Here is a 23698-nt window from a genome sequence, read left to right on the forward strand (position 1 = left end):
CAGAAGCGTAGGAAGACCCGGAGCTTGTTACGGGTACGTTTCTTATTGACAATAAATCTGCTTATGTTTTATTTGATTCGGGTGCGGATATAAGCTATATGAGTAGAGATTTTTGTGCTAAATTAAGTTGCCCATTGACGTCTTTGGATATTAAATTTTTACTCAAATTAGCAAATGGTAAATTAATTTCAGCAGATAATATATGTCGGGATAGAGAAATTAAACTGGGGGATGAAACGTTTAAAATTGATTTAATACCAGTCGAGTTAGGGAGTTTTGATGTAATAATTGGCATGGACTGGTTAAAAAAGGTGAGAGCAGAGGTCGTTTGTTACAAAAATACGATTCACATTATGCGTGAAAAAGGAAAACCTTTAATGGTGTACGGAGAAAAGAACAACGCGGAATTAAATCTTATTAATAGTTTGAAGGCACAAAAACTAATAAGAAAAGGTTGTTACGTTATTATAGCACACATCAAGGAAGTTAAACCTGGAGAAAAGAACATCAGTGATGTTTCCGTCGCAAAAGAATTTCCCGATGTATTTCCGAAAGAATTACCGGGATTACCCCCACATCGATCCGTTGAATTTCAAATAGACCTTGTACCAGGAGCTGCACCAATAGCTCGTGCTCCATACAGACTCGCACCCAGCGAAATGAAAGAATTACAAAGTCAGTTACAGGAACTTTTAGAGCGTGGTTTCATTCGACCAAGCACATCACCGTGGGGAGCTCGTGTTTTGTTTGTCAAGAAGAAGGATGGTACATTTAGGTTATGTATCGACTACCGAGAGTTGAACAAACTTACCATTAAGAATCGTTACCCACTACTAAGAATCGACGACTTATTTGATTAGCTACAAGGCTCTTCGGTTTATTCGAAGATTGATTTACGTTCTGGGTATCATCAAATGCGGGTGAAGGAGGATGATATTCCAAAGACTGCTTTTAGGACGCGTTACGGTCATTACGAGTTTATGGTTATGCCGTTTGGGTTGACTAATGCACCAGCTGTGTTCATGGACCTCATGAACCGAGTGTGTGCACCATACCTTGACAAGTTTGTCATTGTTTTCATCGATGACATACTTATTTACTCAAAGAATGACCAAGAGCACGAAGACCATTTGAGAAAAGTGCTAGAGTTGTTAAGGAAAGAAAAACTGTACGCTAAGTTTTCAAAGTGTGCATTTTGGTTAGAAGAAGTTCAATTCCTCGGTCATATAGTGAACAAAGAAGGTATTCAGGTGGATCCAGCAAAGATTGAAACCGTTGAAAAGTGGGAAACCCCAAAAACTCCGAAGCATATACGCCAATTTTTAGGACTAGCTGGTTACTACAGAAGGTTCATCCAAGATTTTTACAGAATAGCAAAACCCCTGACTGCATTAACGCATAAAGGGAGGAAATTTGAATGGAAGGATGAACAAGAGAAAGCATTTCAATTGTTAAAGAAAAAGTTAACTACGACACCTATATTGTCATTACCTGAAGGGAATAATGATTTTGTGATATATTGTGATGCTTCAAAGCAAGATCTCGGTTGTGTATTAATGCAACCTACGAAGGTAATTGCTTATGCGTCTAGACAATTGAAGATTCACTAGCAGAATTATACGACGCATGATTTGGAATTAGGCGCGGTTATTTTTGAATTAAAGACTTAGAGGCACTACTTATATGGGGTCAAAAGTATTATATATACCGACCACAAAAGTCTTCAACATATATTTAATCAGAAACAACTGAACATGAGGCAGAGCAGATGGATTGAATTGTTGAATGATTACGACTTTGAGATTCGTTACCACCCGGGGAAGGCAAATGTGGTAGCCGACTCCTTAAGCAGAAAGGACAGAGAACCTATTCGAGTAAAAGCTATGAATATAATGATTCACACTAACCTTACTACTCAAATAAAGGAGGCGCAACGAGGAGTGTTAAAAGAGGGAAACTTAAAGGATGAAATACTCAAAGGATCGGAGAAGCATCTTAATATTTGGGAAGACGAAACCCAGTATAGGGCTGAAAGAATTTGGGTATCAAAATTTGGGGATATGAGAGAAATGGTACTTTGAGAAGCTCATAAAACCAGATACTCAATACATCCTGGAACGGGAAAGATGTACAAAGATCTCAAGAAACATTTTTGGTGGTCAGGTATGAAAGCCGATGTTGCTAAATACGTAGGGGAATGTTTGACGTATTCTAAGGTCAAAGCGGAGCATCAGAAACCATCAGGTCTACTTCAACAACCCGAAATCCCGGAATGGAAATGGGAAAATATTACCATGGATTTTATCACTAAATTGCCAAGGACTGCAAGTGGTTTTGATACTATTTGGGTAATAGTTGATCGTCTCACCAAATCAGCACACTTTCTGCCAATAAGAGAAGATGACAAGATGGAGAAGTTAGCACGACTGTATTTGAAGAAAGTCATCTCCAGACATGGAATACCAATCTCTATTATCTCTGATAGGGATACCAGATTTATTTCAAGATTCTGGCAGACATTACAGCAGGCATTAGGAACTCGTCTAGACTTGAGTACTGCTTATCATCCACAAATTGATGGGCAGAGCGAAAGGACGATACAAATGCTTGAAGACATGCTATGAGCATGTGTTATTGATTTCAAAAACAGTTGGGATCGACACCTTCCGTTAGCAGAATTTTCCTACAACAACAGCTACCATTCAAGCATTGAGATGGCGCCGTTTGAAGCACTTTATGGTAGAAAGTGCAGGTCTCCGATTTGTTGGAGTGAAGTGGGGGATAGATAGATTACTGGCCCAAAGATAATACAAGAAACTACCGAGAAGATCATTCAAATTCAACAACGGTTGAAAACTGCCCAAAGTTGACAAAAGAGCTACGCTGACATTAAAAGAAAAGATATAGAATTTGAAATTAGAGAGATGGTCATGCTTAAAGTTGCACCTTGGAAAGGCGTTGTTTGATTTGGTAAATGAGGGAAATTAAATCCAAGGTATATTGGACCATTCAAGATTATTGATCGTGTCAGACCAGTAGCTTACCGACTTGAATTACTTCAACAACTCGCGGCTGTACCTAACACTTTCCACGTCTCGAATTTGAAGAAATGTTTTGCTAAAGAAGATCTCACTATTATGTTAGACGAAATCCAAATCAACGAAAAACTTTAATTCATCGAATAACCCGTCAAAATAATGGATCGTGAGGTTAAAAGACTTAAGCAAAACAAGATACCAATTGTTAAGGTTCGATGAAATGCTCGTAGAGGACCTGAGTTCACCTGGGAACGAGAAGATCAGATGAAGAAGAAGTACCCGCACTTATTTCCAGAAGATACGTCAACACCTCCAACTGCATAAATTTTGGGACGAAATTTATTTAACGGGTAGGTACTGTAGTGACCCGAACTTTTCCATGTTCATATATATTAAATGAAATTGATATTTACATGATTAAGTGTTTTTAACATGTTAAGCAATCAAACTTGTTAAGACTTGATTAATTGAAATAGGTTTCATATAGACAATTGACCACCCAAGTTCACCGGTGATTCACGAACGTTAAAAATTGTAAAAACTATATGATGTCATATATATGAATATATATATATAGTTAACATGATATTATGATAATTAAACATATCATTAAGTATATTAACAATGAACTACATGAAATGCCCCGTTCATATACATTATAAACGATTCACAATAGTTGATTACATCGCGAGGTACTTGACCTCTATATGATACATTTTACAAACATTGCATTCATTTTTAAAAGACAAACTTTCTTTACATCGAAAGTTGACGGCAAGCATACTATTTCATAATACCTCCAACTATAATTGGCTTAATAATAATCTTGATGAACTCGACGACTCGAATGCAATGTCTTTTGAAATATGTCATGAATGACTCCAAGTAATATCTTTAATATGAGCAAATGCACAGCGGAAGATTTCTTTCATACCTGAGAATAAACATGCTTTCAAGTGTCAACCAAAAGGTTGGTGAGTTCATAAGTTTATCGTAAAATAATAAAATTCGTCATTTTTGATAGACCACAAGATTTAAATGTGCATGGTACAAATGGGCCCGAATCCTATACCCACCTGTAATGTACATGCGATATCTTTAAATACAGTACACACGTACGAAATCATTTTTTCAAAATGCTTAGTAACCGTACATATATCTGGTGTACAAAATAACATACACATAACCTGTGTATAAAATCATTCTCTCGATAGATAACATTCTCATCAATTGGTGGCAATTATCATGTCCACATAATTCAATGGTGGCAATTATCATGTCCACATAATTCAATGGTGGTAATTATCATGTCCACATAATTCAACGGTGGCAATTATCATGTCCACATAATTCATTCGAGGAATGTTTTGCTTGTGTCTATCTCATCAAACATTTATAAAAGCATTTCATGTATTCGCAGTTCAAAATATATTTCAAAAGCATTTAATAAAGCAGTTGTAAAAACAGCGCATGTATTCTCAGTCCCAAAAATGTAAAGAGTAAAAGGGAGTAAATGAAATTCACGCAAAATTAGTTTTAGTATTTGTATTCATTTCATAAAACAGTTATAAAAATAGCGCATGTATTCTCAGTCCCAAAAATATATATTGCAAAAGCATTTAAAAGGGGAGAAAATGAAACTCACCATACTGTATTTTGTAGTAAAAATACATATGACGACATTAAACAAGTGTAGGGTCGGCCTCGGATTCACGAACCTTTAAAAGCTCAAAAAAATGATAAACCGCCCAAGCCGGGACTCGAACCCGCGACCTCCTGGATACCCTCTAACACCCTTTACCAATGATCCATGTGTTCTTCTATGAAATCATGATCACCTTAATATACTTAACCCGTTTAATCTTTATTGATTCCACTTTGTCGGTCAATTGAAAAATAAAAGGAACTTTGCAAAACTAATATAAATTGCAAGTGGATTGTATGTGATAGCCTACAGCTGGAAAGTTAAAGTTTTTGGGGAGTTCGGTTTTGGTGATAAAAATTTTCGAATGGTAGACAAAAATACACACAGCATGCACTCATCAATATAATAACTATCCTTACCACTTTATGCTCTTAATCATTATCCTTATATAATTACCAATATCATTTATTCCAATCCAGCTCAGGCGAAAGAAAAAAAATATATATATATATATATATATATATATATATATATATATATATATATATATATATATATATATATATATATATATATATATATATATATATATATATATATACAGCATCAGGGTTAATATGGGTTCAGTGGACGTGCGGATAAATAAGATTATATACATTGCAATAGAAAATATGTGATGATCGAATGGTGGTTGCTGCAGAAAGATAAAGGTGTTCGAGTGGTGATTTAGGTTTGTGGAGTGGCGAGTTGAAACAGAAAAATGGTAGTAGTAAAAAGATTGTTTGGTTTGGTTATCGAAACATGTTGCAGCAGGTATCCTTTCATGGTGCCTGGGTGGTTTATAACAGAAAACATGAATGAGGCAATTTGTGTAGTAGTACATAGTAGTTTAATAGTTTATGTTGGTTAATGAACAGAAACATAGAATATGTAGCAACGGTTCAAGTTGGTCTCAAAGGTTGATGTGGTGTTTTAGTCACAGATTCAATAGGGTGATTCGTTGGTTTGGTTTGTGATGGAGATGATGATCGACGACTGTGATAGTGGTTGTAGAGTGGTGGGTGGCGGTTGTCTAGAGTGGAAGAGGGTTGGTGATCTCTATGAGTCTTGGTGAGAGACTAGCGTGATGATTGAGGATTGCAGGAATATATTTGATAATGCTAAAAACGAACATATATTTCATAGCATTATTCCTCAAGAAAGACAAGCTTTTAGTTGCAATTGTTCTATTTACAAGTGATATTCGTTTAAATAATAAAAGATAAAGACAAAAGACAGATTCGACGAATTGAAGACGCAAAGGTTCAAAAAGCTCAAAAGTACAAAATACACTCAAAAAGGTTCCAATTATTGATAAGAAACGTCTCGAAATCACAAGAGTACAAGATTCAAAACGCAAAGTACAAGATATTAAATTGTACGCAAGGACGTTCGAAAATCCGGAACCGGGACCAGAGTCAACTCTCAACGCTCGACGCAACGGACTAAAAATTACAAGTCAAATATGCATATGAATATAATATAATATATAATTAATTCTTAAAATTAATATATATATATATATATATATATATATATATATATATATATATATATATATATATATATATATATATATATATATATTATATTATATTTATAAAACGTCGGCACAAGGAAACAAGCAACATGTGAGCTCTCCCAGCTGGCCATGCGATCGCATGGCCAGGAAGAAGAAAGTCCATGCGATCGCATGGCATGAAAAGTCAGGCCACATCTCCTATAAATTCGCAGTTTGGTGAACGCAAAAACATATATCCATCAATCTCTCTATCTATATACGTAATATTTATATTTATAATTTATATTTTAATTTTAATTTTAATTATAATTCTAATAATAAGGGTATGTTAGCGAATGTTGTAAGGGTGTAAGTCGAAATTCTGTCCGTGTAACGCTACGCTATTTTTAATCATTGTAAGTTATGTTCAACCTTTTTAATTTAATGTCTCGTAGCTAAGTTATTATTATGCTTATTTAATCCGAAGTAATCATGATGTTGGGCTAATTATTAAAATTGGGTAATTGGGCTTTGTACCATAATTGGGGTTTTGACAAAAGAACGACACTTGTGGAAATTAGACTATGGGCTATTAATGGGCTTTATATATGTTTAACTAAATAATAGTTTGTTAATGTTAATATAAAGATTTACAATTTGGGCGTCCCTATAAATTACCATATACACTCGATCGGACACGATGGGCGGGGTATTTATATGTACGAATAATCGTTCATTTAACCGGACACGGGAATGGATTAATAGCCACTAGAATAATTAAAACAGGGATGAAATTATGTACAAGGACACTTGGTATAATTGATAACAAAATATTAAAACCTTGGGTTACACTCAGTCGACATCCTGGTGTAATTATTAAACAAAGTATTAAAATCTTGTTACAGTTTAAGTCCCCAATTAGTTGGAATATTTAACTTCGGGTATAAGGATAATTTGACGAGGACACTCGCACTTTATATTTATGACTGATGGACTGTTATGGACAAAAACCAGACGGACATATTAAATAATCCAGGACAAAGGACAATTAACTCATGGGCATAAAACTAAAATCAACACGTCAAACATCATGATTACGGAAGTTTAAATAAGCATAATTCTTTTATTTCATATTTAATTTCCTTTATTTTATATTTAATTGCATTTCTAATTATCGCATTTTTATTATTGTATTTAATTGCACTTTTAATTATCGTACTTTTTAATTATCGCAATTTTATTTTATCGCACTTTTATTATTCGCAATTTCATTATCGTTATTTACTTTATGCTTTAAATTAAGTCTTGTATTTATTTATTATTTTACATTTGGTTTTAACTGCGACTAAAGTTTTAAAATCGACAAACCGGTCATTAAACGGTAAAAACCCCCCTTTATAATAATAATATTACTTATATATATATTTGTATTTTTATAAAAGTAAACTAATATAGCGTTAAGCTTTGTTTAAAGATTTTTCCTATGGAACGAACCAGACTTACTAAAAACTACACTACTGTACGATTAGGTACACTGCCTATAAGTGTTGTAGCAAGGTTTAAGTATATCCATTCTCTAAATAAATAAATATCTTGTGTAAAATTGTATCGTATTTAATAGTATTTTCTTGTAAAATTTAATAGTATTTTATACCCCTTAGCTTTAACTATCAAGTATTTTTGGCGCCGCTGCCGGGGAAAAATCTAGCTTAAAAGCCGGAAGCGCAACGCTATATAAAAAAAAAAACACTCAAGTCCAGTACTGTAGCAGCCCAGTAACTGGCCCGAAACCCTAGCCCATGCGATCGCATGGCTGGGTAACTTAGGACTCATGCGATCGCATGAGCCCGTCTGACACGTCACAGTTTGACATCGTACTGCATTAATTACGGATTATAATTATTATTATTATATTTAAACCTTAATTAGGGTTATATATTATATTATTTAGTTTAGTTTATTTATTATTTGTATTATTTAGTTAAATTAGTTTAAATAAATTATAAATTTAATAGTTTTATAAAATAAATAATATAAAAATAATATTTTTATAAAAATTGTACTTTTTACAACTTTTTGTATATTTTTATATTTTGTCCTTTTTTAATAGTTTTAGCGTAATTTTTGTATTTTTCGCTCGTATTTATTTTTAACTCATAGTTTTTGCCATAGTTATTTTTACTTCTAGATTTTTAGGCCTTTTCGTAGAATTCCTTAAGTGATTTTTCTTTAGACTAAGATTTAGGTACTTTAGAATTTTGCGACGCCTTTTTTTAAGTTTTAGTTTCTTTTTAAGTTATTTCTATTTGGGATATAGTTTTTCTTGTAAGCTTTAATATTTTTAGACGACTTTTACCTATGTATCAATTATCATTCCAATTAGTAATCTCAATTTGCGATTATAATTTTAAGTTAGTTGTAGTAATAAGGTTAGGTTAGTCAAGTGTTTTTAAGTTTTATAAGTTTCTTTTATTTTTCCGTCACCTTTTATTTTTCAACCATTTTTCTTTTTCGACCTTTTTCCGACGCGCTCTTTTTCTTTCTTATTTCTCGCCATTCTAGTTTTTAGGACATAGTTTTTTAATCTACTTCTTATCTAAATTTCTTAAAATTACGAAAATTTATTTTAAGTGGTTAAATTAATAGACATCAAAATTTTCTGGTTCGTAGTAATAGTTGGATTTGTACGTGGACCGGGTTATTGGAGCCAAACAGTCCTCAATTATATTGAGACCAAACGAATCCTGCCCCTCTGCTGCATCTTTTGGCTATTCGAAACGTGGACAAAATCAGAAAAGTCTATTGATTGGATAACTTATTATAATTTTTCTTTCCTTTTAAAAACTAATAGGATATTCAGTGAATGCACCGAGCAAGACGTTCATCACCTTTTGTACGTTCACCACCTGTAACTAGATCAAGACATCTAACTAATATTGTCGCCGTTGATAATCCATTTTTTGAACCCGACCTCACAATTGAGAATCCGGAGAATATTCAGGGATGATTCATAGATCCTGAACCATTAAATTTTCCTCCAGAACCACCAATCATTCAAACAGAGATTGTTGAGGAACGAACCATTAAATCAGAATCCTCTAGTGATTCCGATTCAACAAATTCAATTATGAAAGTAACATAACCTTTAAGTATGGAAGACCGAATGAGAGCTAAACGCATTGGCCAAGGTCACGCAATTACTCATCCAGACATTAATGCGCCAGATTATGAAATCAAAGGACAAATTCTACACATGGTGACTAATCAATGCCAATTTAGTGGTGCGCCGAAGGAAGATCCAAATGAACATCTACGTACCTTTAATAGGATCTGCACACTATTTAAAATCCGAGAAGTAGAGGATGAACAGATATATCTCATGTTATTTCCCTGGACTTTAAAGGGAGAAGCCAAAGATTGGTTGGAATCGTTACCTGAAGGGACGATCGATACATGGGATGTTTTAGTTAAAAAATTTCTTAAACAATTCTTTCCTGCATCTAAAGCCGTAAGACTTCAAGGAGAAATTGTTACATTCACACAGAAGCCAAATAAAACTCTATATGAGACGTTGACAAGATTTGGAAAGTTATTAAGAGGATGTCCGCAACATGGTTTAGATACCTGTCAAATAGTACAAATATTCTACCAAGGATGCGACATCACTACAAGGAAAGACATAGATATAGCAGCTGGTGGTTCTATTATGAAGAAAACCGAAACTGATGCTTACAAAATTATTGATAACACTGCTTCCCACTCACATGAGTGGCACCAAGAAAAAGATATCGTTAGATCATCTAAAGCAGCTAGAGCCGATTCTAGCCATGACTTAGATTCCATTTCCGCAAAGATAGATGCCGTCGAGAGACGAATGGAAAAGATGACTAAGGATGTTCACTCAATACGAATTAGTTGTGAGCAGTGTGGAGGACCACATTTGACAAAAGATTGTCTCAGTATTGAATTAACAATGGAACAAAGAGAGAATATTTCATACATAAACCAAAGGCCTGGAAATAATTATCAGAATAATTATCAACCGCCAAGACCTATTTACAATCAAAACCAGAATTATAACCGAAATATTCCATACAACAACCAACAAGGTCCTAGCAATCAACAAGTATCCAATAATAATTACAATCAGCAAAGACCTAATTTTCAAAACAAACCACCACAACAAACCGATGATAAAAAGCCAAATTTAGAAGATATGATGACGAAGCTAGTTGAAACTCAAACGCAGTTTTTCACATCTCAGAAACAAACTAATGAACAAAATGCTCAAGCATTTAGAAATCAACAAGCTTCTATTCAAAATCTGGAACAAGAAGTAAGTAACCTAGCAAGGTTAATAGGTGAAAGAAAACCGGGAAGTCTACCTAGTGATACAAATGCTAACCCCCGAAATGAAACAGCTAAAGCTATTACCACAAGAAGTGGTACAACACTTAAACCACCTGAAATACCTGTAACTTCTGATGAAGCTATTCCTACTCCACAAGAACCACAACCTGATCAAGATAAGGAAAAAGAACCGGTAGTTGAGAAGGTTAATGAAGATAACACAATTAAGGATAAACCTTATGTTAAACCTTACCAACCACCACTTCCTTACCCGAGTAAAATGAAGAAAGAGAAACTTGAAGCCGAGCAATCCAAATTCTTGGATATGTTTAAACAGATAAATGTAAATCTTCCTTTCATTGATGTGATTTCAAGAATGCCTAGATATGCTAAATTCTTGAAAGATCTAATCTCAAATAGAAAGAAAATGGAAGAACTCTCGGCTGTTACTATGAATGCTAATTGTTCAGCAGTGCTGTTGAATAAGATACCAGAAAAACTATCTGATCCAGGAAGTTTCACAATTCCATATTTTCTGGGTAGTCTTAGTTCAATAGAAGCATTAGCAGATTTAGGTGCTAGTATAAATCTAATGCCATATCCACTATACGCTAAACTAGACCTTGGAGAATTGAAACCAACAAGAATAGGCATACAACTAGCCGATATATCAATAAAATATCCTAGAGGGATAATGGAGAACATGCTAGTTAAAGTTGGTACTTTAGTATTTCCAGTAGATTTTGTTGTTCTGGACATGGAAGAAGATTCTCAAGTTCCTCTCATATTAGGAAGACCATTCTTAAACACGGCTAAAGTAATGATAGACGTGTTCGGTAAGAAATTGACCCTAAGTATAGAGGATGAGAGTGTTACCTTTTCAGTTGATAAAGCAATGCAACAACCACAATATGCAGATGATACATGTTATTATATTCAAACTATAGATGCACATGCAGAATTATTAGAAGAATTTCCAGAATTACAAGGAACAGGAGAATGTTCTTTAGGAGAAGGTAATGAACCAATTGATGAAGTTGAAATGTTAGCTACACTTATAGCTAATGGATATGAATCAACAACAGAAGAAATTCAAATGCTAAAAGAAGAAGACAGATATCGATATAAATCATCGATAGAAGAACCACCGAAATTAGAGTTAAAGCCACTTCCAAACCATTTGGAATAAGCTTATATACATGGTGAATCTAAATTACCTGTAATAATATCGTCTTATCTTACTGAAAATGAGAAATCACAACTCATTTCTGTGTTGAAAGCTCATAAACCAGCCATTGCATGGAAGATTCATGATATTAAAGGAATAAGTCCTTCGTATTGCACACATAAAATCCTTATGGAAGAAGGTCATAAAACGTATGTGCAACGCCAACGAAGACTAAATCCTAATATGCAAGATGTAGTTAAGAAAGAGATTATTAAACTGCTAGATGCAGGTTTAATTTATCCAATTTCTGATAGTCCATGGGTAAGCCCAGTTCAATGCGTGCCTAAGAAGGGTGGCATGACTGTCATTACAAATGAGAAAATTGAGCTTATTCCTACTAGAACTGTAACAGGATGGCGTGTATGTATTGATTATAGAAAATTAAATGACGTCACCAGAAAAGATCACTTTCCCTTACCTTTCATAGATCAAATGTTGGAAAGATTAGCCGGAAATAGTTACTATTGTTTTCTAGATGGATTTTCCGGATATTTTCAAATTCCAATAGCACCAGAAGATCAAGAGAAAACCACATTCACGTGCCCTTATGGTACTTTTGCTTACAAACGCATGCCATTTGGACTTTGCAACGCCCCTGCAACCTTTCAAAGGTGTATGATGGCGATTTTTCATGACATGATAGAAGAATGCATGGAAGTTTTCATGGATGACTTTTCAGTCTTCGCTGATACATTTGAAACATGTCTAGCTAATCTTGAACGAATGCTTATTAGATGCGAACAATCAAATCTAGTACTTAGTTGGGAAAAATGCCATTTCATGGTTAAAGAAGGCATCGTTCTTGGACATAAAATTTCAAAAGAAGGAATTGAAGTGGATAGAGCTAAAGTAGATGTAATTGCTAAACTTCCACATCCCACCAATGTTAGAGGAGTTAGGAGTTTTCTAGGGCATGCCGATTTTTACCGACGTTTCATAAAAGATTTTTCTAAAATTGCCACTCCTATGAATAAACTCCTAGAAAAGGATGCTCCATTCATATTTTCAGATGAGTGTATCAAATCTTTTAATATTCTTAAAGAGAAACTAACTAATGCGCCGATCATGATAACACCAAATTGGAATCTACCATTTGAACTAATGTGCGATGAAAGTGATTTTGCAATGGGAGCCGTTTTAGGACAAACGATTGAAAAACGATTTCAACCTATATATTATGCTAGTAAGACGTTACAAGGAGCACAAACGAACTATACAACTACTGAAAAAGAACTCCTTGCTATTGTCTTTGCTTTTGACAAATTTTGATCATATCTCGTTCTAGCAAAAACGGTGGTCTATACTGACCATTCTGCTCTTAGATACCTATTTTCGAAACAAGATGCTAAACCAAGATTAATCCGTTGGATCTTACTCTTACAAGAGTTTGATATTGAAATCTGAGATAAAAGAGGAGCAGAAAATCTTGCCGCTGATCATCTTTCTCGTCTTGAAAATCCTGAGTTAGAAGTTCTAAATGAATCGGCCATACAAGACAACTTTCCTAATGAATATCTATTGAAGATAGATTATAAAGAAATTCCATGGTTTGCAGACTATGCAAACTACTTAGTTTGTGGATTCCTTGAAAAAGGATTATCGTACCAAAGACGAAAGAAATTCTTCAGTGATATAAAACACTATTTTTGGGAAGATCCACATTTGTTTAAAAGTTGTCCAGATGGAATAATACGCCGATGTGTATTCGGAGATGAAGCCAGTAAAATATTAAACCATTGTCACACAGGACCAACAGGAGGGCATTATGGGACTCAATTAACAGCAAGAAAAGTTTATGAAGCTGGATTTTATTGGCCTACAATTTACAAAGACGCACACCTTCTTTGCAAATCCTGTGATGCTTGTCAAAGGGCCAGAAAAATAAGTCAACGTGATGAAATGCCACAAAATGTCATCCAAGTATGTGAAGTATTTGACATTTGGGGTATTGACTTTATGGGTCCATTTCCAAAATCTCATAATAATCTATATATACTCGTAGCCATTGATTATGTATCTAAATAGGCGGAAGCACAAGCTCTCCCAACTAACGATGCACGAGTTGTAGTCAACTTTTTAAAACATCTTTTTGCAAGGTTTGGAACACCGAAAGCTTTAATAAGTGATCGGGATACTCATTTCTGTAATAATCAACTTGAGAAAGTTCTTAAAAGATATGGAGTAACTCATAAAATCTCCACCGCATATCATCCACAAACAAGTGGACAAGTTGAAAATACCAACCGAGCTTTAAAACGTATTCTAGAGAAAACCGTAGGATCAAATCCGAAGGAATGGTCCATTAAATTGGAGGATGCACTCTGGGCTTTTAGAACAGCCTACAAAACTCCAATTGGAACCACACCTTTTAGACTTGTTTATGGAAAAGCATGTCATCTTCCAGTAGAAATTGAACACAAAGCATTTTGGGCTTTGAAGACATGTAATCTTGATTTACATGAAGCCGGACGTCTACGGTTAAGTCAACTAAACGAATTAGAAGAATTAAGACATGAAGCATACGATAATTCGTTAATCTATAAGGAAAGAACGAAGAAATGGCATGATAAAAGAATCAGAAGTTTAAAAGAATTTAAAGAAGGAGACAGAGTTCTTCTTTTCAATTCACGATTCAAGCTATTTCCTGGAAAATTGAAATCAAGATGGTCTGGACCATTCATAGTTAAAAGAGTTTTCCCATACGGAACGATAAAATTAATAAATTCAAATGGGATTGAATTTAAAGTTAATGGTCACAGAGTTAAACACTACATAGATAGTCCAATGGAATTCGATAATGAAGTTAATCACAATTTCGACACCACAGCTAACTAAGTGTGGGGAGAATCAAGTCTTTAAAGGATAATATGTATTTCTGTTAGAGTTAGATTGTCTGTTTTCATGTAGTTCTCGAAAATGGAACCCGAATGGTCTTTCCCTAGCAGACCCTAAAGAACTAGTCTTCTCCCCCCATTCTGAATTTTTATTTTTTTTAGAAAATGAAGACTGCCTGTGAACTAAACCATGGTCTAATGCTACACGCTTTGATCACTAAACGTAATAATGACACATTACCGAGTGAAATAGTATCAGTAATCAGAGAAAGATTGGACGGAGTAAGAAAAGAATTCAGATGCGAAGATAATAAGTTACAATTTGGTAAAGGAAAATCAAAATCCGCAGCGAAAAGAAGAGCACGACACCTAGAACGATGTCACAAATGCGGAAAATGGTCACATGGAGGTAAATGTTCAAATAATCAAACCTATTCAAATACCGAATTTGTTACTTTATGCAGAGACGGACCGTTCATATGTTTAGAAGAAAAGACACTGAATGCTCGAGGTTACGCTTATGTAGCTATGGAAAACTAATTAAACCGACTATCTTATGAATGGGATAGATCATATAACTAAGAATACTATCTCACAGGTAAGTCTGTACAGTTTTTATTTTTATTTTTTTTTATTTTTAACCTTTTGATAATAAACGCTAATTTGTTCGCTATAAAGTATTAAATTGGTATTAAATAAAATTAGGTTTGGCGACCGAAATTATTGATATCATACAAAATTTATTACATCACTGCGAAATTTAACGTTTATTCTTAAGGTATAAATATCTTTAATCAATCAACCCAAAATATTTCAAAAATTCGTCATGAGTTAAATTAGGTCATGGAACCGAAATTACTTTACCGAAAAGAGGGGCGCATATTTTTGATAATATTTGATTGATTAAAGTGGGATAAAAAGCCAAAAAGATTTTTAATTTTATTTTTACCATATTTTTAAAATTAATATATAAATCTTAAATTAATATTGTAAACTTTGTAAAAACAATATATTTAAAATTGTAAATATTTGAAAAATATAATATAAGTTTGGTGTGATTTTATAATATGAATTTTTAAATTAAGTTTGGTGTGAATTTTTAATTTTTAAAATAAGAATTTTTAATTTTATGCATTTCAAATTTTAAGTTTGGTGTGAATTTTTAATATTAATTTTGAATTTTATGTATTTTTATTATAAGTTTGGTGTGAATTTAAAAACAAAAATTTACTTTATCTCATTAAGTTAAAAATATGATTTTTAAAATTCGTCGTAAGTTGAAGACTAGGTCATTGAACCGAAATTGCTTTACCCGAGGGAGGGACGAGAACTTTTATTATCATTATTTTTAATCTTATTGAATTAAGGTATGCCAAAAAATTTAAAAAAAAAACCCAAAAATCTAAGCTTTTAAAACAATCGCTTGAAAAAGACAAATTTTAAAATTTTATCGAAGGACGGACTAGGACATCGATCCGAAACGACCTCGTCCTAAGACAAAGGGAAACAAAATTTTAAAATTAATCACTTAATCGTTTTATAAGTTAAAGTTTAAAAAAAAAAAAAGCCAAAAACACTGTAGCCGGGTACCCATGCGATCGCATGGGAATCACCCTATCCATCCATGCGATTGCATGGAGGCCAATTATAGGCCTGATACATACAGCAGACTGGTCTGTTTCTTCTCCACAAAACACACACATTCACGAAACTCACCCAAAAATTCACCAATTTTCGCCATTTTTCCACCGTAATTCGTCATTTTTCTTGCTCTAATCATGCCTAGATTCTCAGTCTTCGGCAAATTGGTAAAAATTACACCCCTAAACTCTATAAATTCCTAGTTTTTGTGATAATTACCAATTTTTTACGTAATGCAATTTTGTTAATTTCTAGTGTAATTAGTATTAAATTGTTAGTATTTTATGCATGTATAACCTAGATTGATGCTATTTAACATGATTTGAAGCCAAAAACTTCAAAATTTTTAGAAATCTAGGGTTTATGTTCTTGAGCAATTTGGGGCTTTTTGATATAAACAGGTTATGGCCGATTTTTGTCATGAATTATTGCTAAATTGAGTAGTGTAACATGTTTAGATAGTTAAATGATCCAAACATTGATCCTAAACATAATTTTTGGAGATTAAAGTGGACTTTTTAAGTCCAAAATTCATGAACTTGATTAATTTGATATATTTGCCATTTGAGACTTGTTTAATTATTAGTAATGAATATTTTGACATGTTATTTAAGTTAAATGCTTATGAATTTTGTATACATTTTCATATGTGCTTATTTGAAAAGTGTAGAATTGTGAAAAATTGTGAAAATGTGTATAAGTTTAATTTTGATTTAACATGTTATAGTGATTGTTTTAAGTTGTTATTTTGCTAATACTAATGCATATTTGGATGCACAAATTTTGTGTTTAATGTGTTTTGCAGAAAGCCAATACTGGAGGTTCAGGAGCATCATCATCTAGACGACAAGCACCCGCACCAGAACCAGAACCAGAAATGCAGCACGAACAAGAACCACAACAGGAACAACAACAGCCTGATCAGCACATACCTTATTATGATCCGGTACAGTTTGTTGATGAATTCATAGTATTCCCAATGAGGCCGCCAGTAGAATTCCCAACGATTTCTGAGCACACTCTGCATCCTAATCTGAGATTTGACAGGAGATGGAGAGATTACGAGACATATCAAAGGAACAAATTCAAATTGGTAACAAAAAATGTAGAGGTGCCAAGGGTAATCGATTGGGCCCCTTTGGAAATGGTCCATCTAGCTGACCGTGTTAGATAGCTTTTAGTTCAAAGGTATGGCAGTTCTTCTTTTACAGATTGGGAACGTCTTTTCACCATTCGTAGACCTGTATATAAGGAATGGTGTGTTGAGTTGATGAGTACTGTATCACTTGATACAAATATAGTTAGAATAGATGATAGAAGATTTTTAGGTTTATCCTTGGCGGTAGGATGTACAGAATGTCCATGTTGGACATGGCCAGGGCCTTACAGATATATACTCCTGGTGAGTTGCTATTACCCGATTGTACAAATTTGATTCATTATGGTGAAAGGGTAGATAGTAACTTTGACGCTGACGCCATTTGGAGGCGTATGTCACATTTTGATGTTTTTACACGAGCAGGAGGACACTCCTATACACATATTGACAGAGCCGAGCTTCGTATTATTCCTAGATTTTTGGCTAACTCGATTACACAGAGAGGTTATAATAAAGAAAAAATTACCTTACATGATTTATTCTACCTAAAGTGTATTCGGGATCCTAGAAGCTTTGTCAATATCCCTTACTGTGTTGCTTTTTATTTATCTAAAATGGTAGAGGGAATGCAAGACGGGAGTATAATAGGAGGAGGTATTTTTGTGACTCTCATTGGAGAGTATTTAGGTGTTGATAGGAACCAAGGGGGTCCATTACAGCTTTGTAGAGAACAGGTTGAGCCCTTAGGATTGAAAGTTTATGTGGGTGCTAAGGTATTGAAAAGTAGACGTAACCAGGCAGTACCCTATGAGGGATCTCATCCTCAGGTAGAGAGAGGCTCAGACGAGGAAATGGAGGAGGCGGAAGACATTAGGGATGTCATTCGAGATGCTATTCTTGACGTCCACGTTCGTATAGATGAGGAAGCAATGACGAACGCGGCCAGACATAGTATGTATGAGCAGTGGAACTCCGAGCGAGTATACGAGGATTATAGGCGACGCCAACACGATAGCTGGTTAGTTCATCAGCACCAAATCATGAGCCAGCTATCATATCAGGTACCAAATAACTATGTACCTACTCGACCTGCTCATTTTTCGCCACATAGCCCCGATATCCGACCACCCTTTAACCGGTATGACTATAACCAAGCCTATCAAAACACCTATAACCAATAATGGAACCCACCTGACGAGATGAACTGGAACCCATATCCAGACTGATTTAGTTCCATTTGGTTATTATTATGATTTTTATGTTTTTATCTTTTGACTTTTTCATGTTTAAACTTATGTTATTGGATATATTTGTGTAATTTTTATTATTTTTATTATTATTGTGTACTAATATTTCATATTTAGAATTTGAAAGTGGGATATTAAGTCCCATTTCAAATTGCCATGCATGATTATATTTGTATGTATGTATATTGTCGATTGTACAAAACAGGGTAAAACAGCGCATTTTCAAAGACTGGCATTAAGTTCAGCAAAAGCTACTAATTTTGACGACAAGATGACAAATAAATGTGATGTAACAACAGATGAAATGAACAAATGATATGCACCATTTATCATTCAGCAACCAAACGCCAATATGTTTGGAAACTTTGGTAAAATTTAATCATTTTTACGCTAATCACCCTCAATAATTTAAATTGTTACTGGTTTCTTGCAAATGAGGGCATTGCAAGATCTTAAGTGTGGGAAGGGGTTAAATTCGTTCGGATTTTTAAAATTTTTATCTTAAACACTTGGTTACCATTAAAAATACTAGTAACGTAGTAGTTGTATTAGAATCTAGTGCTCTCTGATGATAAAGAACAGCCCCAGTCTTATATACTGACTACCCAAATCTAGTAAAATTTTTCAAAATTTTCAATTAAATGAACTCAAAATCATGTTTATACATATTTATGAACGATAAAACTAGGTTTTAACACCGAAATTATTGTTACCTCGGAAAGGACATAAATTGATAAACAAACCAAAATGTTAAAATTCATTTAAAATGGAATAGAGGACAATAAAAAGGAAAATAAAAGCCAAGTGTGGGAAAATTCTCCAAGTTATTCAAAACATATGTCACATATTTTTGTACAAATAACTGAAAATACTTTTGCTTTGGACCAAACTAAACTGTTTTACCCGATGAAAGAAAAGAAGAGATGGATCTACACGATGAACCAATTCCATCATTAAAAGGAAGTAAAGTCTTCCGAAAAAGAAACGCGCTTCTTGATTTAGGTCAGGAAGTTGTCGTCCAGACCAACTGTAGGTTGACGAAAAACCTAGAAAAGTCATCACTAAAATCAGCAGGAAATCCATGGACCTCAGCATTAAACAGGGTCGCCAAGTGGTCAGATTTATCCTAACCATGAGAAGGATTTATCTCGTACAATGGGAGGCACCGTGCAAATTAGCTAGATAAGACTAATGAATCAGATCCCTAGAAAGGATAATCTCCTTAAAAGATCAAAAATCAGCTTTTAAGCCTGATATTACTCAATCCTAGAGATTGACCTAACTCATGGAATTCGATGATATCTAAACTCGAGCTTGAACGAGAAAATATTTTGATAAAATTACAAACCGATTTGTTTTCTGAAAACTCATTTTCAATGCGTTCATTACCATTGAACATAAAATCCTAGGAATTCACCTGGAATTCATTAGGTCACCTGAACCAAATCGGGTGTCAACCGTAAGAACGGTGGTTGCATAGCATAGTCAAAGACAGGACCTTGTGCCAGACTGGAAAATTATAAGGGTGAGCTTTACTATTGCTCCTACCAAGGATAGTAATTGCGTCCGAAACATTATATACCATAATTAAAAGCATGTCAGGGGACATTGCCTTAACAGTTGCTTGTTCAACGCTTTCCTTTACAACCGGACGGTAGTTTACCAAAAGGTAATATACGGGACAAGTAAACTGGACGTGTTGCTTTCCAAATACAAGGTTAGCAAGTGGGTGACACAAAACCATAAGTTTTGAGCTAAAATTTTCAAATCTGAAACCCACCAAACCCACAAAAATATTTTGCAAACACCGGTGAAGGGTTATTCCGGAAAACTTATCTAGGGTAAAAACTAGATTTAATTTTCAAAAGATCAAATATTTTCATAAAGATCCAATTTCCTTAATGGATCTAAATTTTTATAGTCATGTGGGACTGTAAACCATATCGTTACTACCATTATTTATACCGCCGTATAGAAATCACTGATGTACAAAGTGTGAAGAATAAAGAAGTGATTCTTATATTTCAAGACTATATTGCTTGAGGACAAGCAACGCTCAAGTGTGGGAATATTTGATAATGCTAAAAACGAACATATATTTCATAGCATTATTCCTCAAGAAAGACAAGCTTTTAGTTGCAATTGTTCTATTTACAAGTGATATTCGTTTAAATAATAAAAGGAAAAGACAAAAGACAGATTCGACGAATTGAAGACGCAAAGGTCCAAAAAGCTCAAAAGTACAAAATACAATCAAAAAGGTTCCAATTATTGATAAGAAACGTCTCGAAATCACAAGAGTACAAGATTTAAAACGCAAAGTACAAGATATTAAATTGTACGCAAGGACGTTCGAAAATCCGGAACCGGGACCAGAGTCAACTCTCAACGCTCGACGCAACGGACTAAAAATTACAAGTCAACTATGCATATGAATATAATATAATATATAATTAATTCTTAAAATTAATATATATATTATATTATATTTATAAAACGTCGGCACAAGGAAACAAGCAACATGTGAGCTCTCCCAGCTGGCCATGCGATCGTATGGCCAGGAAGAAGAAAGTCCATGCGATCGCATGGCATGAAAAGTCAGGCCACATCTCCTATAAATTCGCAGTTTGGTGAACGTAAAAACATATATCCATCAATCTCTCTATCTATATACATAATATTTATATTTATAATTTATATTTTATTTTTAATTTTAATTATAATTCTAATAATAAGGGTATGTTAGCGAATGTTGTAAGGGTGTAAGTCGAAATTCTGTCCGTGTAACGCTACGCTATTTTTAATCATTGTAAGTTATGTTCAACCATTTTAATTTAATGTCTCGTAGCTAAGTTATTATTATGCTTATTTAATCCGAAGTAATCATGATGTTGGGCTAATTATTAAAATTGGGTAATTGGGCTTTGTACCATAATTGGGGTTCTGACAAAAGAATGACACTTGTGGAAATTAGACTATGGGCTATTAATGGGCTTTATATTTGTTTAACTAAATGATAGTTTGTTAATGTTAATATAAAGATTTACAATTTGGGCGTCCCTATAAATTACCATATACACTCGATCGGACACGATGGGCGGGGTATTTATATGTACGAATAATCGTTCATTTAACCGGACACGGGAATGGATTAATAGCCACTAGAATAATTAAAATAGGGATGAAATTATGTACAAGGACACTTGATATAATTGATAACAAAATATTAAAACCTTGGGTTACACTCAGTCGACATCCTGGTGTAATTATTAAACAAAGTATTAAAATCTTGTTACAGTTTAAGTCCCCAATTAGTTGGAATATTTAACTTCGGGTATAAGGATAATTTGACGAGGACACTCGCACTTTATATTTATGACTGATGGACTGTTATGGACAAAAACCAGACGGACATATTAAATAATTCAGGAAAAAGGACAATTAACCCATGTGCATAAAACTAAAATCAACACGTTAAACATCATGATTACGGAAGTTTAAATAAGCATAATTCTTTTATTTCATATTTAATTTCCTTTATTTTATATTTAATTGCACTTCTAATTATCGCATTTTTATTATTGTATTTAATTGCACTTTTAATTATCGTACTTTTTAATTATCACAAGTTTATTTTATCGCACTTTTATTATTCGCAATTTCATTATCGTTATTTACTTTACGCTTTAAATTTAGTCTTGTATTTATTTATTATTTTACATTTGGTTTTAACTGCGACTAAAGTTTTAAAATCGACAAACCGGTCATTAAACGGTAAAAACCCCCCTTTATAATAATAATATTACTTATATATATATATTTGTATTTTTATAAAAGTAAACTAATATAGCGTTAAGCTTTGTTTAAAGATTTTTCCTGTGGAACGAACCGGACTTACTAAAAACTACACTACTGTACGATTAGGTACACTGCCTATAAGTTTTGTAGCAAGGTTTAAGTATATCCATTCTCTAAATAAATAAATATCTTGTGTAAAATTGTATCGTATTTAATAGTATTTTCTTGTAAAATTTAATAGTATTTTATACCCCTTAGCTTTAACTATCAATATTGTTCGCATATTAGAATACATATAAAAACACACACATGTAACAAGATAAAGAGGAAAAAAGAACAACACACGGGTTGTATGTAAAGTTAATTGGCACTCAAGTGGACATATCTTTTGCATTATTATTGATACCTAACCAAGATTAAATCTTGACTCTTCTCATAATTGAACCTACCGAATCTTTATATTATAATTAGTCACATTTTTAAATCGCAATCAAATATATATATATATATATATATATATATATATATATATATATATATATATATATATATATATATATATATATATATATATATATAATAGAGATATAGATATTAATAATAGGTAGTAGTGGGTTTAAAAGATGAAAAGTTGTGGTTGAGTAGCAAACGAAACTCTAGAATAGAGACATGTGGAGCCGTTTCCATAAAACTAAACATGTATATTTACCGTTATAATTGGAGATGAGTTAGCATGGATTGAGATCGCTATATAAAACCAACGTAGAAATATATACTACAGTATATGTGTATTAGTGGAGGTGAAGGGAAATGGAAACAATTGATCAATCACAGATCACGGATATTTCATTTTACAAAGAAAGTGACAAGATAAAGTTATGTTGTTATATGTATCTTTCATGATACGGAAAAGTGAATAATACATTCACTAATTCATATTAGATAAACATGTAGGAATCATCCATATACATATATACCTAATGTACATGTGTATATATATATATATATATATATATATATATATATATATATATATGTATCTATTTACAAATAGTTGTTCGTGAATCGTCGGGAATGGTCGAAGGTCAATTGAATTCATATAAACAATTCAAAAATTTTTGAGACTCGGTTTAACACACTTTACTTATCGTGTCGAAATTATATAGGATTAAAGTTTAAATTTGGTCGGAAATTTCCGGGTCGTCACACACCTAAGCTCCGAAAGCAGTGTAAATGAAATGGATCAACCAACTAGTCATCTTCAATTCTGGATGAATT

Source organism: Rutidosis leptorrhynchoides, chromosome 5 (genome assembly GCF_046630445.1).
Source record: "Rutidosis leptorrhynchoides isolate AG116_Rl617_1_P2 chromosome 5, CSIRO_AGI_Rlap_v1, whole genome shotgun sequence".
NCBI lineage: Eukaryota > Viridiplantae > Streptophyta > Magnoliopsida > Asterales > Asteraceae > Rutidosis > Rutidosis leptorrhynchoides.